The sequence below is a fragment of the Citrus clementina genome, unplaced genomic scaffold, assembly GCF_000493195.1.
Source record: "Citrus clementina cultivar Clemenules unplaced genomic scaffold, Citrus_clementina_v1.0 scaffold_3, whole genome shotgun sequence".
In the NCBI taxonomy this organism is placed as follows: Eukaryota; Viridiplantae; Streptophyta; class Magnoliopsida; order Sapindales; family Rutaceae; genus Citrus; species Citrus x clementina.
The window spans coordinates 33,122,970-33,138,473 of record NW_006262339.1 but is presented as its reverse complement, the minus strand read 5'-3'; positions in this window follow the sequence as shown (position 1 = coordinate 33,138,473).

Genomic DNA, 15,504 nt, shown 5'->3' with positions numbered 1-15,504 from the left:
TTTACGCTAGTAATGTGTCATGTCATAATCAAATCTTTTTTTTTTAATTCCTATTGGTAAACTAATCTCGTTATCATTCATGTGAGTCGAGTTCGAACTCCAAAACAGTTGTTTTCAATGTAAGAGATTTAATTATCTCAACTAAATGGCACACATAATTAATTAATAAAGTTAATTTGTTAATTTAATTTATCTTTGACTTAATTATGTGAAAATGTTTAATTTAATTTAAAATATCAATTAAAATAACCTAACTTATAGTAATATTTTTAAATTTATTATAAAATTTTCAACTAAAACTTAAGAAACCTAGCTACAAGGTAAATTTAAAGTATTATCAATTTTAAACTGCTGTTTTATCTTGTGATGAGTTTTTTTTTAATCTTAATTTTGAAGTCGGTGGTTCTTTCTCTTATGCGCATTGGAGGTTAATTTTTTTAAATATTTAAAAATAGACGTAGATCCAGCTAATTTTAAAGCACGATCTGCATCATTAGATATCAACTTCTGACTTTTGTTCATGTTTTAGATCTAATTTTTAAGAAAATTGGAAGCCGGTTTGGAATTTTGGATACTTTTTTAATTTCTATTGGAAGCACTCGAGAGTTTTGACTATATATGAAAGGTGCTTGGGCTGATAAATAAGATCAACAAAATCATAGGGGCGGTGGCTTATTAAATAAAATACTACGATCGACAACTTATCAGATCTGTGTCAATAAGAATATACGATAAGCACTTAAAATAAGTGGTTCTCGTACTTTTATTTACAAAGTTAAGTCCATTTCATGGATCACGTTTCATCCATGCTTTTCATACAGCACGATAAGAGCGTTTTGAGGAGAATTTTTATGGTAAAATTTTAACAAAGGATATTTGAAGTAGCTTTTCAGATATTGGTGATAGTGTTTTAATTTATTTTTTTTAATGAAAGTACTTTTAACATTGTGATATGAGTTTAAGAACCCGTTTGAAATTGAGGTTGGAGTTGAATAAACGGCTTATTTTATAATTTATGATAAAAATAATATTTGGTAAATTTATAAAAACCGTTTATTTCATAATTTTCTCTATTTTGACAGTAGCTTTTAAAAGCATGTAGAGATTTCATAAGCAACTTATTGAATAAGTTACCATATTTTTTTAAATTTTCTATTATAACCTTAATATTCAAAAAATAATAATTATATCTTATTTTTCCATATACCCTAATATATAAGTCATTAGATGTCATATTACCACCACAATCAAACTAATTCATCTCTCCCGTATCAAAGTTTTGATCTAGTAAGTTCAACTTTATGTAATTTTATGTGTTTTAAAAAAAAAAGTATATCTAAACATGATCAAACATATTTCAAAAAAAATAAAAAATAATTTAAACTTATGTCTATTTTGTATCATGTATAGATAACATGTTTGTATAAATTATCCAATCATGTACACTGCTTTCACTCCACAGCAACATACAGGTTTCTCAATTCAGTGTTTATCACAGCTTATTAATTAGTAACTGCAATCTCAAATTGGCCTTAAATCTCTCCATTTGATCGTAAGAATATTAATTATTTTCTATTTTGGGCGCTGATATAGACTTTTGTAATGAATTTAATTTATGTCACATTTCCTTAAAATTTTATTATGGGTTCTTGTTTGAAATCATTATTAAAATATAAAATTATTTGCTTTTAGGCATGTTAAAAGAGATTTTCAGACTTACTGATAAGAGTTATGACCAATTTTCATCGTCTAATTATTAAAGTCGAGGATTAAAGGCTTTCTATTTATTAACCGTACATTAAGGAACATTTTTTTCTTCTTCTTCTTTTCTGCTACGTCGATCTACCCAATCAAATTGGAGTCATGTTATGGTATATGTAACTTAACGTGCCACAAAAAGGGGATGGAGAACGATGGAAATTGGAAAAATATGAGGTTGTTTTGTTAGAAATTTTAACATTTGACTTATTTGTTACAGAAAATATGCATCTTATTAGGCCAAGTAGGACATTGGGATCATGTAGCTTGTTGGGTAGAAATGGGGCATCAGGTTTAAATGTTCTTGGAATATGCTCATAAAATTATACATATTTTGTCAACTTACTTGGAAATCATGAAGTTCTCTTTTGTCAAAACAACTTGAAGCAGGGGGTTAGAAAAATGCTCAAATGAATTAGAAAAGTTTCATTATAGCATTGATTCTTGCGCAACTCGATGGACCCACGTCTAGACACATTAGTATATATTTAGTGTGATAAAGAATATTCTTCTATTTAAACAGTGATGCAGAATATCAACTGTTGACTTATATGGTTAATTGATTAACAATAAGTGGTCTTAAATTTAGCTATTAGTAATTTCAAAATTTCAAGGACTATTATTTAAATATTCAATTTACTCCTACAACAAAATTTCAAATAAAATAAGTAGCACAAAAATCTAGAACATTTGAATACTTTGCTTTGAACCTTACGTGATATAGTATCGATCGGCTGGTAAACGTATCGGAAAAAAGTCATGTTGTTTATCAAAGCTGAAGTCATGCTAATATGTCCCCACACATATGGAATACTCAAACTGTGGAGCCAAATAACGGGTTAAATCCAAATTAAGGTAGTAAATTTCATCATATAAGACCTTATAAAATTTGAATTTTTTTTAAAAAAGTAGAATTATTGTTTTTGAAAGTTGAAATTCTTACATTATTGAAGGTCAAAATTAAAGGTTGAAATTTTGAACCACAATGAATGTTAGCATGATCCCATATTGTGTAGGGACATTATTTTTTGAACAATCGCGAGTGTTGAGCTTTCCACATCCCTTATTGTTTGGTATGCGGAAATCGTTTTCGACTTCTTTGATCCATCATCTTGAAGCTTAAAAGTCACAATTTAATGGTTTTTGATTTGGTATATTCCAATTGATTCCGGAGATAGACAAATACCATTTTAGTTGAGTGGTCAAATAAACTGTCTGACATTACATACTTTGGCATATGATCGATTTCGAGCTCAACATTTCATGCTTTATTTTTATGGCATGAATAATATTAAGGCTTTATTTAGTATAATTTTTTAAATATAGTTTATTTAAGTAGAACTTATGTTAGTAGAGTTTTTATAATAGAGTTTTTATCAAAAAAAAATTTGTTGTTTGGTTGTCAATAAGAGTTTTTATTAAAATTTAATGAAATTACTTTAATAGGTAAATTTTTTAAAATATTTTATAAAAAAATAAAATAAAATAATTAAATAAGTAGATGATATTTTAGATATTTTAACATCTAAAAAAAACTTTTCAACATCTACTCTCAAAAGTCTAAAATTTGAGCTTTTACTAGTAGAGGCAAAAAAACTTAATAGAAAAACAATCAAACAATAAAAAAAATTATGATAAGAGTTTATGAGATTAAATAAGCACTTATGGTCATTAAATAAGCTATACAATTATGTGATATTTTAATATATCCGTCCAATAAATGACAACGAATCTTGATAGAGACAAGTTGTATAATTTAGAATTCTAATTTTATAAACAAAACGTCAATAAATACTTGTTTAGTCTTTATATTTTGATTTAAGTGTCTGTTTAGTTATTATATTTTAAAAATATCTTAAAACACCCCCTACAGTTAAAAATGTTACATTGTTACTTTTTTTTTTACTTTTACAATAATTCCCTTCCAACAATATTTTTGATATTAGTTAATTTATCTTAAAAAAATAATTAGCAAATTAACTAATAATTATTTATTAGTACATTAACTAATAAATATTGGAATGAAAGAACTAATATTTTTTTTTTTACCTATACAACAATCTTACTAATAATTATTTATAAATTAATTAATATTAGCCAACTTAAAGTAATGTTTAATATCCTTATAATAATCTTACTAATAATTATTTTATAAAAAATAATTTACCAAGTTAATCCAAAAAGTAAAATGATAATACAAAAGTTTTTGTAAACTTCTATGTTATTTTTTTACGTTAATTTGAAATAGTATTATTTTTTTGTTAATATCTCAAAAGTATTATAATAAACATAAGTGTAACATATTTAATTGCAGGATGTCTTAAGGTATTTTTTTTAAGGGAAAATTTCGGCCGACTCCCCTCATGAAGTGACAATCTTCAAATCACCCACTTATTGTTGAAAACATCAAGTTACCTCCCAAAAATTATTGTCTTAAGGTATTTTTTTAAGGGAAAATTTCGGCTGACTCCCCTCATGAAGTGACAATCTTCAAATCACCCACTTACTGTTGAAAACATCAAGTTACCCCCCAAAAATTGTTATCTCTCTATTACTTTTAACACCTCAAAGGATAAAATAATATTTGCACATTTTCTTAGCAGTCAATTAACAATTAACAGAAAAAGATCAAACCTAGGAAGACTAATTTGCATGGGCCAAAATCTTTATAGGTTTTTCAAAACACACATAAATATTTCAAATATTTATAGTATGCTCCCTAATACCTTAAAATATTTTTATTTTGTGCCTATATGACTAATTGTTTGAACATATTAAATTTTACCGTTTCATATTTCAAAAATATATTTTAAAAAATAAATATAGAAATTAATTAAAAGTTACAAATGGAAAAAGAATAATATTTTACATTTTTTCGTATTTTTTATTATTATCATTATTATTATTTTTTTTGTAAAGGTATTTAGAGAAAATTTAGATATTAAAAAAAGGAAAATCAAATAACAAAAGAAAAATGCTATTGGACTCATGTACATGAAAGAAAAAAATGAAGAAAAAGATGAAGAAAGAGTAAGGATGAGAAAAAAAATAAATCAAAGGAAAAGAGAAGGATGAGAAAAAAAAATAAATGAAAGGAAAAGAGGAGTAAGGATGAGAAAAAAAAAAGATGAAAAAAAATGAAAGAAAAAAATGAAGATGCTATGACTTTTAATTTTGAAATTTGATCTTGATGGCATTATCGTGATTTACATATGATGGCATGTCTTGTAATTTGTTTAACTAACATGTCTAATTAAAGAAAATTATCAATTTATTTAGGTCCATTAAGTTATACATCAAGTACTTTTTTTTTTCCAATGACTAGTTATACATCAATTATTTTTTTTAACCTCACAATGTCATTACAAGAATATTCTGTTAAGATAAGGGTACTTTCATATTTTTATGAGTCCACATCGGTCAATAGTTAAAGATAACGAGTTTTAAGTGTAAACTTGATATTCTCAATAATAAGGGAGCGACTTAAAGATTATCACTTCACGAAAAGGCAAGCTGAAATTTTCCCTTCTTTAATTATAAAGACTAAAATAAATTGATACTTAGCTCAGTTTACAGGGACTAAAATTTCACCCATGCTTTTTATACAACAAGATAAAAAGTGTTTGGAGGAGAATTTTTATGGTAAATTTTAACAAAGGATATTTCAAGTAGCATTTTTGAAATTGTTGACCGAAGTTTTATTTTTATTTTTTTTATAAAATTACTCTAAGGTTGAGAGTCTGAGTTTAAGTCTTTACATTTAATTGTGAGAATATTATTTTCTATTTTGGGTAATGTCACATTTCCTTAAAATTTCATTATGGGTTCTTGTTTGTAATCATTATTAAAATATAAAATTATATGTTTTTAGGCATGTTAAAAAAGATTTTTGGACTTATTGATAGATTTATGACCACTTTTCGTTATCTAATTATTAAAGTCAAGGATTAGAATTTTTCCATTTATTACCCGTATATTGAGGGACATTTTTTATTCTTCCTTTCTAATACATCTATCTATTCAATCAAATTGGAGTCATGTGATGTTATATTTAACTTAACGTGTCACAAGAAGGGGATGGAGAACGATGGAAGATGGAAAAATATGGGATTGTTTTGTTAAAAATTTTAACATTTGACTTATTTATTATAGAAAATATGCATCTGATTAGGCCAAGTAGGGACATTGGGATCATGTAGCTTGTTGGGCAGAAATGGGGCACCAGGTTTAAATGTCCTTGGAATATGCTACATAAAATTGTACATATTTTATGAATTTACCTGGAAATCTTGAACTTCTCTTTTGTCAAAACAACTTGAAGTAGGGGTTAGAAAAATGTTCAAATGATTTAGAAAGGTTTCATGATAGCATGATTCTTGCACAATTCGATGGATCCACGTCTAGATGCATTAATGTATATTTAGTGTTATAAAGAATATTCTTCTATTTAAATGGTAATGAAGAATATCCACAGTTGACTTATATGGTTATAAATTGATTAATAATAAGTGGTCTTAAATTTAGCTATTATTAATTTCAAAATTTCAAGGTCTATTATTTAAATATTCAATTTACTCCTACAACAAAATTTTAAATAAAATAAGTAGCACAAAAATCTAGAACATTTGAACACTTTACTTTGAACCTTACACGATATAGTATGGATTGACTAGTAAATGCATAAAAAAGAAAAAGAAGTCATATAGGGACCTTGTATTTACATTAATGCTTATGGAATCTGTCTAAATTTGTCCAAGTTGAAGTTCGCTAATATGTTCCCAAACATATGAAATACTCAAATTCTCAAGCTAACTAACAAGTTAAATAATTACTCCAAAATAATGGAGAAAATTTCATCATATAAGACCTCATGAAACTTTATTTATTTTTTCCAAAAAGTGGAGTTATTGTTTTTGAAAGTTGAAATTATTACATTATTGAAGGTCAAAATTAAAGGTTGAAATTTTGAAACACCATGAATGTTTAATATGATCCCATGTTGTGCAGGGACATTATTTTTTGACCAATCGCGAGTGTTCAGCTTTCCACACCCCTTATGGTTTGGTATGCGGAAATCGTTTTTGGGTTCTTTGATCCATCATCTTGAAGCTTAAAAGTCACAATTTAATGGCTTTTGATTTGGTATATTCCAATTGATTCCGGAGATAGACACATACCATTTTAGTTGTGTGGTCAAATAAACATATGATGTCACACACTTTGGTATATGATCGATTTTGAGCTCAACATTTCATGCTTCAATTTTGATGACATGATGACATGAATAATACTAAAGGTATCTTGAATTATGTGATATTTTAATATATCCATCGAGTAAATGACAACAAATTTTGATAGTGACAAGTTGTATAATTTAGAATTTTAATTTTATAAACAAAATATGAGTAAATATCTGTTTAGTCTTTATATTTTAACTTAATTATTTGTTTAGTCATTATATTTTAGAAATGACTTAAAACACCTCCTGCAGTTAAAAATGTTATATTCTTACCTTTTTTTTTTTTTACTTTTACAATAATTTCCTTTTGACAATATTTTTGACATTAATTAATTTATCCATAAAAGTAATTGTAAATAAATTAATAATTATTTATTAGTGCATTAACCAATAAATATCAGTGTGAAAGAACTAATATTTTTATACCTGTACAACAATCTTACTAATAATTATTTTATAAAAAAATAATTTACCAAGTTAATCCTAAAAGTAAAATAATAATACAAAAATTTGTGTAAATTCTATGTTATTTTTTACGTTAATTTGATCATTATTATTATTTTATTAATATCTCAAAAATATTATAGCAAACATAAGTGTAACACATTTAATGCAGGATGTCTTGAATTATTTTTATAATATAATGATTAAATGAACACTCAGCTCAAATTATATGGACTAAACTACCTTGCAAAACATAATTTTTAATTAAATTTGAGAAATGATGATACTTAGATCATATATTAATTAGAAAGAAAGTGTGCTCTTTCATCTAGTACTTCAATTAGTTTATGAATACAAACGAAATGAAATCTTTCTGTGGCTTCCCTGTGCATAGTCAACGATTCAACTATATGTAATAAATCAATTAATAATGTCAATAATGGAGCAACTTAAATTATGATTTGTCTTTGGGCATGTCGTGACATAAAATATACTGTTCAATTAGATTGAAGTATATATTGGTATATATAAAACTAGTTCGGAGAAAAGGACAGCCGGCAAATTTAAAAAGGAAAAAATATTGATGGTGCAGCAGTCTATTAATACACTCTTGTTAATTAAGCTACCTCAGTGATTGAGAGGATGGCAATTTAACAATTATTTGATGGAAATAATTTTATTTAAGAAAAATAGTGGATTCAACAGGGTTAGTTTTCGGTAATAAGATAAAATTAATGGTCAGATTTTGTTTAGATTTTTTTAATTCAATAAATTAATGGTTGGTTTTGAAGAAACAAAATTTAGCCTGGCATGATAATAACACAACATGAAACCGCTTCAACTTACAATCTATTACTACCTAAATGCAAATACAAGATTTGTGTATAACTTAAATGACATCCATTAATGATCATTGTATACCGATAGCTCAACATTATTTAGGCACTTCGTATAATTGAATTCTTGCCAAGTGCCTTATTTAATTAGTTAAAGATATGTAAAACAAGAATCTAACAGAAAGATGTGTACTATGAGGGTACCTAAAATTTTCTCGAAAGCTAGATTAATTATTTTGTACCCTATTTATTAATATATTTTTTTTCAACTCCTAATCTAATTTATATATATATATTTGTTATTAGTTTGAGTCAAATGAACGACCATCTCAGTACAAATAAGGGAGGGGAAGACAAATCAAAATTGAATAGAGTGCTTTGCAGATCCACATATATCGGAACACATGACATGTTGGGGCGGCAAAATTTGAGACTGGAAACAAAAGTTGAGTAAAGTTAATCCCAAAAAAATAGGGAAATTTGTAACTTACCCCCAAATAAATTAACATTTTGCACCGCGTCCCCAACAAATTTGACTTGTTGCACCACGCACTCAAAAAAATTAACATTTTGCATCACGCCCCCAATTCCGTTAATTTTTTAGTTATTTCTAACAGCTCCGTCTAATTTTTTATTGAATGACAAAAATGGCCCTCTATGTAAAAAAACAAAATTTTTAGCTCATTTAATTTTTTAAGGTTTTTTTTTCAATTGCAATAAAAAAACAATTCTTCTTACATGTTCATTGTCACCACTATTATTTTTCTTTTAATTTTTTAAAGTTTTTTTTTCAATTTTAATAAAAAAAATTCTTGTTACATGTACATTGTCACCACTAATATTTTTTCTTTAATTTTTTAAAGATTTTTATTTCAATTTTAATAAAAAAATTGTTACATGTACATTTGTCACCACTATTATTTTCCTTTAATTTTGTTAAGATTTTTATTTTAATTGTAATAAAAAAAATTTTTGTTACATGTACATTGTCACCACTATTATTTTTTCTTTAATTTTTAAAAAATTTTATTTTAATTGCAATAAAGAGAATTCCCATTAAAATTAATTTAAGGAATAAATTTCCAATTTTACCTCTCCACCGTTAAATTTAACTGAGAAAATAACGGAATTGGGGGCGTGGTGCAAAATGTTAATTTTTTTGGGTGTGCAGTGCAACAAGTCAAATTTGTTGGGGACGCTGTGCAAAATATCAATTTATTTGGGGGTAGGTTACAAATTACCCAAAAAATAACGCTTTAAAAATTCATTTTTATTCAAAATTTTGTGCGAATCATTGCACTTGGGTATGATTATTTAAAAAAATAAGAAGGTATCACATATAAGTTATTTTTGAATATCTAACATGACTGATTCAAATTTCAAAAGTACATACTTTTATGCTTTTTTTTTAAACCGACATGATCAAGATTGGCATATGGAGTTTGTTTGCTTGAAACGTCCACCCTCACGCATGCTTGGTGCCTTCATGGCACCAAAAGTCATGAAAGGTGGTGCCTTTCAATCTTTACAGATTCTTTATAATGTCGAAACAATGTCTAATTTGAAAGGCCTCATGTTGTTGTTAGAAAATTATATATAAAATAAAAAAGGGAGTTATTTGAATATAATTAAATTGGTTATAACATGATCTAAATCTTCATTCGAAATCTAAAAGAGAATGTAAATCATTCATTGATTTAGCAGTGGACACCTTTATATATATATATATATATCAAAATAGGTTCAATTAGATATTAGACTGATTTCAGCCTTCAGGTCGCATTAGGCAATATTTATTTTTTATTTAGAAATTTAGTCACATCCAAAGCATAACACAACCTATTAGGATTTAGAAGTATAGGCCGCCCTATAATTGCATATAAATAGAAATATCCCTATCTACTTAGAGTTGATAAACATCTTTTTGATAAACGTCATCGTAATATCGACATTATTATTATTGTTTTGCATGTGAGAATGATATATACATTACAGAGAGGTGTATAACCCCAACAAATAACAAGTCCAATTTAGAAGCCCGAAAGAAGGCCCATTACAGAAAAGCCAAGATAACATACAGTCTCACACAATATATTTTTTGGAGTACAAACAACCCATCCTTAATTAATAAATCTACAGTGGGTCAGCCAGACGCAGATATTGTTAGAAAATTGAGCTTCTTCCCAAGATCACTTTAAGTAATTTGTCAAATAATAAATTAATAAAAAAAATTAAATAGAAAATACATTAATCACACAACACAAGATTTAAGTAGAAAACTCTAAATTTGGAGAAAAACCACAGCCGTTGTCAAAAGACAACAAGAGAAAAAATATTCACTATGTAAAAATTATTACAACCACACTTTTATAAATAATTTTCTCTCACCCAAGCCCCAAATACACTCAATTTCTCACTAAACTCTATTGAACTTCACAAACCATTCATCTCTCTTTCTCTCATAAGAAATTGAATTTTTTGGATGCTTAAAACTTATGGAGAACCTCCCCTTTTACAGCTAAAAATGGCTATAAAATAATATTTTTTTCTTAAATTTCTTCATTCAAAGATTTGAATATCAACATTCAAATCTTTGAATGTTGATAAAGGCTGGCACCCCATCTAGAAGGGCGGTGCCAGCTTGCCATTTTTCACATTCTCCCACTTGGAGATTTGATTGAGAATCAATCAATTTTCACACCATCCTTATTGTCTTCACCTTAGTCATAATTCTCAACATAGAGAATTATCATACTCCACCATAAAGAGCATACCACTTAGAATTAATTACAAATTCTAAGAAATTTATATCGGCACATGTCAAAATATCATGTTGAAATTTATGGTGCAACTGCCTTCTTGGAAGTTTGTCAGCCATCGACATAAATTCCACCACACACCCTGCATCAACGCCAACCATACCTTGTGTGTAAATCTTGTGGACCTGCTAGTAGTAACACATCCCCTTTCATAGCACTCGTGGTATACCATGAGGATGTCGTCGTCATCCGTTTTACAAGGGACCATCGTCTCCCATGATGATGAGAGACTTACCACTAGCAATGCTATCAGTATCTGATCTGGAGCCACTTGTCGATCCTGCTCCATTTCTACTATGACAATCTCTTTTTAGGTGCCCTGATTGTCCACACCCCCAGCAAACTCCTTTCTTCTTAGATTTATCTTTCTTCCAATTCCCCACAGTTGCCAAAGCCAAGACATCTGTAGTTTCAGTACTTTCACCACTCAGTCTTCTTTCTTCTAAGAGTAAAGTACTAGAAACTTCTTCAAGATCTATTGTCTCCTTCCCGTACATCAAAGTAGGTAACAGGTGTTTGTAGAAAGTTGGAAGTGACCATAGCAACCTAAGCGCCTTGTCCTCATCTTCAATTTTAACTCCAATGGCTTCTAGTTCTGACACAATACCATTTAGAACACTGAGGTGATCAGAAATTTTTGTACCTTCAGCCATTCACAGTGTGTGAAATCGCTCCTTCAGGTACAATCAATTTGAGATTCTCTTTGTCTGATACAATTTTTCTAACTTCTCCCATAGTTCTTTCGTTGTAGGAATATTTCCTACATTTGCAAGAACATTCTTTGCTAGACATAGTCGTATGGCACTTGTAGCTCTATCATCCAAATCTTCTCAATCTTCATCGCTTATACTAGCTTTTCCAGAGCATCTACTGGAAGCAAGGGATAACTTCCTCTTCAATGCCTTGTATAACCCAGATTGAATTAACACATCATTGACTTGAATTTGCCACAAGCCAAAGTTAATTATCCCATCAAATTTTTCTATTTCAAATTTCACCGGACTTGAAAATTTCAATCCTGATATATTTGCTTTGCAGATCAGCCTTTACTCTTCACCACAGACTGTTTGGATTGGCTCTCACTGCTTCACGTAAATAGTACCGTATACGTGAACAGTAACATATACGTGAACAGTATCGTATACGTGAACAATACCCGACACCAAAACTTCAATCAATAGCTCTAATACCACTGTTAGGAAATTGAGCTTCCTTCCAAGATCACTTTAAGCAATTTTTCAAGCAATAAATTAACCAAAAAAAAAATTAAATGGAGAATACACCAATCACACAACACAAGATTTACGTGGAAAACTCCAAATCCGAAAAAAAACCACAGCCGTTGTCAAAAGACAACCAGAGAAAAAATATTCACTATGTGAAAATTATTACAACCACACTCTCAGAAATAATTTTCTCTCACCCAAGCCCCAAATACACTCAATTTCTCACTAAACTCTAGAGAACTTCACAAACCATTCATCTCTCTCTCTCATAAGAAATTGAATTTTTTGAATGCTTAAAACTTATGGACAACCTCCCCTTTTATAGCTAAAAATGGCTATAAAATAATATTTTTTTTCTTAAATTTCTTCATTCAAAGATTTGAATATCAACATTCAAATTTTTGAATGTTGATAATGGCTGACACCCCATCTAGAAGAGCGGTGCCAGCTTGCCATTTTTCACATATATATGGATGCCTTCTTAGCCTAGAGGCTATAATGGTGGCTTTGCTTTGGGGAATCTGGAGCACTTCAGTTCTGCTAATGGTGAAACTAGAACTGTTCTATGAAATGTCTCAAAGAAATATGAATCCTTGGGATTAGCTAGTTGTTATTTGTGAAGTATACGCATATTGACGGAGTAAATCCAATAACGCATTGATGCTTGCACTCTTTTGTCTCGCAATTAATTTGCTACTGCGTTCTCATGAATTAAGAGACCACATAATGGTACTAAAATCATTAGTGACCTTCATGATCATTAGCGTAGGTCTGCAAAATTAAGGCCTGGCCTAGGAGAATAACGTGTCATGGGACATTTTATTTTTGATCATTTAAATGGGAGGCTCCAGCCCACCTTAATGCCCTTAACAACAGATTCTAACTCATAAGAGTGGTTAAAGAAAAGAATGATTCATAGGCTTCAATGTGAACCTTAGAATTCAAATAAACCCATTAATAAGCATTCGTGCATGTGGCTAGATATAGGCTTTTCCTTTGCTTTATTCTGCCTTGTTTTGATGCTTTACTTTTCTTTTACTGTTGGCATACATCTCAGTGATTGTGCCTTGCATGCCTTTTAGTTACCAAATTAAGCCATTGAAACTAAACCCTCGAAAAGAGAAATTTCTTTTACATGGATATTGTTTCGGCAATTGTAGGAAGGATTGCAGCGTGTTTGCTTCATGCAGCGCTTCGTCAGCTTGGTTACTTGCTTCACTACAACCATAACATCAAGACATTAGAAGAGCAAACTCAGCTACTCGCATGTAGAAGAGAAAGGGTGCAAGGAAAAATTGAAACTGCCGAAAGAAATGGAGAAATTATTAGAACTGATGTTCAGAAGTGGATACAAGATGTGGATGAAAAGATTGCAGAAGCTCAAAAATTTTTAGATGATGAAGCTAAAGCAAATAAGAGTTGTTTAAGAGGATGGTGCATTAATGTCTGGTCAGTGTACAGATTCAGTAAGCAGGCACTGCGTAAGGCTAAGGTCATTTCTAAGTTCCTCGAATGTGGAAGATTTGAAATTGTTGTTGTGCCTTCTCAGCCTGCTCCTTTACCGGAAAATGTATCTTTATCTGAAGGATTTTCTGGCGAAAGAAATGGAGAGAAACGAGAATCAAATGACAGAGTTGTGGAACCGAATCATTAGATGTCAAGTATAAGTATACATATAGTTAGTAATCATTAGTCTTTAGCTACCAAACGTGCCTTCAAATTAGAAGCATACAATAGTTACAAACATGCCTTTAATTAGTTTTCATATTCAAAGTTCCTAACATTAGCCGTTGATCTTCTTGTTTATGCCTGCCCTTAGTTCGTCCTAAGATCATTGAGCTACATGCAAGCTAATGATAGATATGCAAAAGAGTAGTGATATTTAAATAGAAACAAGATGGGATTAACCATAACACCATATGGTGGAAGGAAAATAAATAAAAAGATAAAATAATCCATTAGCACTTTAACAACATAAAGTATTATAGTTCATTATGTTTTCTTTCATTTTATTTAAATAACCACAACTCCAGATTTTCTTGATTATGTAAGTCATAATTCACAAACATCTATCTATATCTATATATATATAAAGTTAGAACTTGAGGAGGTGATGTGGCATCACCATTTCTCATCTTTTTATATTATATATTATTTAATAAATAGAGAAATTTTCTTTTAGATTTGACTTTTCATCTTCTTATAATTAATTTAATTGTTATTACACAATAACAATTATGTAAAGATTTTAATGAGACATATTCTTTGTAATGAACATCCAAGGGGGAGTATTATAAATTTATTAAAATATATAAAGCTGGGACTTGAGGAGGTGATGTGGCATCACCATTTCTCATTTTTGTATATTCTCTATTATCTAATAAATAGAGAAATTTTCTTTTACATTTGACTTTTCATCTTCTCATAATTAATTTGATTGTTATTACACAATAACAATTATCTAAAGATTTTAATGAGACATATTCTTTGTAATGAACATCCAAGGGGGAGTGTTATGAATTTATTAAAATAAATGTAGATGTTCATAACATATATATCTTAGTCTCTCCACTATCTCCCATTAGCAACCTTTAGCTTCCCTATAACTCCCACTATCTCATAAGGAATTATAATCCATAATTTTTCATTAATTTCATGGAGTGATTATGTAACTATAAAAGGAGAGCTCATCTTTTGTTTTGTACACACATAATTAGAATGAATAAAATCACTTTATAATATATTCTTTCATGTTATTCTTTATCTTGCGTTGCTTTTTCATTTGTATTGCTGGCTAATAGCTTTTTTTATTTTTTATAAGGCTGCCTCATCTTAAAAAAAAATCAATTCATATTTTTTATCAGTTTCATCAAGTGTAAAGTAAGAAAAAAAGGATAATACTAAATTCTTTTTTCAAAGCCGCGTGAAGCGCGGTTCTATTTTCTAGTATATATATAAAGCTGAGACTACAAGAAGTGATGTGACATTACTATTTCTCATCTTCTTATATTCTTTATTATCTAATATATTAGTTGAGATTAAAAAATAATTACATTACAAAATATTAAAAATAAAAAATAATTACTAGATTACATGTCTCTTCCTCTTTATATTTAAATTCAACAATATGTAACCATTAATAATAATTAATTATAAGTCTTCAAATATTTATTTATTTTATT